Raw genomic sequence first — 2,847 nt, 5'->3', positions numbered from 1 at the left:
GTGTCCTGACTCTGTAGTCCTACAGGATTATTACAATAAAAGATAAGAACTACATGGACTAGCAGCTTGTCTCTACCTTGGTTTATGTAGATTATAATGTTTGGAGTCAGTTAGTTAGAAGTTGTTCCTGTTTCCTTTGATAAACCTGCAGTCAGCTGTTAATCTCCAGCTGTCAGTGAGAAGCTTCACCAGGAGAATGAAACATTGAGATTAATGTTACGCCTCTGGAGCCTGTGTAATGTGTGTCTGTCCAACGTCAACACGAGGGACCACACTGTACTGCAAGTTTTACTCTTTGTATTTGTATCTTATTCTATGTTAACCTGTTTTTATATTATTTTAAATCTCTTTTCATGAAAGTCATTAATTGCTCTTCAATATTTGATGTAAAGCTTTTTGAATTGTCTTGTTGCTGAAATGTGTTAAAGAAATAAATGCTTAAGTGCTACACGGCATTTTTCATTCAATATCACTCAATTGAGCGATTAGCAACGTCGGGGATGAGAGCAGAAAAAGCTACGTCTGGACCCAGGAACCCGGGTTGGTGTTTTGTGTTAGTGTCGTTCGCGCCTTCTTAATGTACCGCAACATGGCAAAATTGATTTTAACATGAATTGAAAAAGAGAAAGAGGGAGCTGCAGCAATGTGCAGTACACAACACAATGGTGTTTGTTTGAAATGAAAACCAGTTGCACCTATTCGATAAACGTCTAAATACAGTTATGAAGCTGAAGATGAGCAGAATATGAGCTTTAATAACAACATCCAAGTTGTTCCAGCTTCATGTGAAAGAAACAGGGTGCAGGTTTAGTGGACCAGGAGGGGCAGCAGCACACGGTGTGTATGAAGACAGCATTGAGCTGTTGGCCAGCATGTACCATCTAGTTTACTGGGTACCTGGATACTGGGATCAGGACTAGGAGCAGAAACCTTTTATTATTTTGGCTTTATTAGTGGAGAACAAAAATATTCGGGGTTGATTTGATTTTGTTTCTCAGCTGTGTTATGACGGATGGAAAAAGGTTTTGGAGGATCATCAAGTTAAAATCCAACTCTAGAAATGATAAATTATGTAAAAATATTGTTGTGGATATTTTAGTCTGTGTGTGTGTGTGGGGGGGGGGGGGGGGGGGGGGGGGGGGGGGGGGTTGTGTTGTGTCTCTGTTTTCTTGATCGTGTATCTGTATCTGTGGTATGTGTGGAGTTAGCATTGGTTTTTTTAGTAAATGAACTAAAGTAACGAATGGATGATTGCTTTGGCACTCAGAATATATATAGTATTTATATATATATATATATATATATATATATATATTTATATATATATATATATATATATATATATACAGTATAACACACAAGATGAAGTTGGGAAACGTATGTATTTGAACTTGGTGTTAACTGAAACTTTCTGTGTCTGTCTGTGAAATACTCCAAAAAAAACTGAAAAGAAGAGAGAGAGAGGAGAGAGAGGAGAGAGAGAGAGAGAGAGAAGGGAGGAGGAGAGGACGGAGGGAGAGAGAGAGAGAGAAGGAGAGAGCGAGAGAGAGAAGGAGAGAGAGAAGAGAGGAGAGAGGAGAGAGAGAAAAGGCGAGAGAGAGAGAGAGAGGAGAGAGAGAGAGAGAGAGAGAGAGGAGAGAGAGGAGAGGAGAGGGAGAGGAGACAGGAGAGAGAGGAGAGAGAGATAGAGGAGAGGAGAGAGAGAGGAGAGAGAGAGGAGGGAGAGGAGAGAGAGGACGAGAGAGAGAGAGAGAGAGAGAGAGAGAGAGAGAGAGGAGATGGCTATCTTTACTGACATTCCCTCTTGTCAACGCAGGGAATCCTCCCGGTGACTGATGGGTATTAGCCAGTTCCTAAAAAAGGTCAAAGGTCACAGAGGACATGCAGGAGCTGAAGGATGAAAGGTTCCAGTACGGTGTGTCCCGCTTCACATCCAGGGTTATAATAACTCCCCACAAGGGTGGGGGGGTAGTTTCAACATTGGGAATACTACAGTACATTTCCTGCGTTCTGGTCAACTTTTATGCTACAATTCACGATGCAAATGCCTTGATTTATGTAAAGGAAAATGATTATTCTCCTGGATTGTTTAAAAACGTCTGCATGTTGAAAATATCACACGTGTTCCAGAATGGTTTTAAGGAATCATGTAGATCTCATCAGCACATCTGTTGGGGAATGAGACCTCGTTAACCATCCTGTTGTCCTGGGTCAAATCTGACCCTTTAAAAAATGTCTTTATCTAAAATATGAGTTTCTTTTTAACCAAATTACCACAAAAAATGGATTGAATTCCTTACAACGCTCTTTACAAATACAATAAACTACCAACAAAAAAAGCAGCTGTGGAGTTGAAAGCTACACAAAAGACATGAAATTGCATGAAAGCTCACACGTTCCCCGTCTCCTCTTGTCTCCACGATGGGCAGGACAGGGTCAGCATTCCTGAATATTCCCGGGATTGCAGAGGATTCCTGATGATTGGCTTTTGACTCCGAGCTTGTAGAGACACATTCAGCAGAAACGGAGAAGACGTTACGTTACATCACGCCGTGCAGCATCTGCCGTGACAGATCGATTTTAACGTTGGCTACAAGAAATAATGTACAATAAGGACTTTATAGAAACCAAACAAAAATAGACAGCAACCCCGGACTGGAGGCTGGAGACCGACTGGAAACCATCTTAAACCATCACAGACTGCAAAGGAATCCATTATAAAACTATCAAAAATCCCGATTTGATATCATCACGATACTTACGCCACGATACGATATTATTGCGGTTTTACACATATTGCCAAATTCTGCGATATGTTGCAATTTATAACCTTTTTTCCAACTTCTA

The sequence above is a fragment of the Etheostoma spectabile genome, unplaced genomic scaffold (genome assembly GCF_008692095.1).
Source record: "Etheostoma spectabile isolate EspeVRDwgs_2016 unplaced genomic scaffold, UIUC_Espe_1.0 scaffold437, whole genome shotgun sequence".
Classification (NCBI taxonomy): Eukaryota; Metazoa; Chordata; class Actinopteri; order Perciformes; family Percidae; genus Etheostoma; species Etheostoma spectabile.
This window is presented reverse-complemented; position numbering follows the sequence as displayed.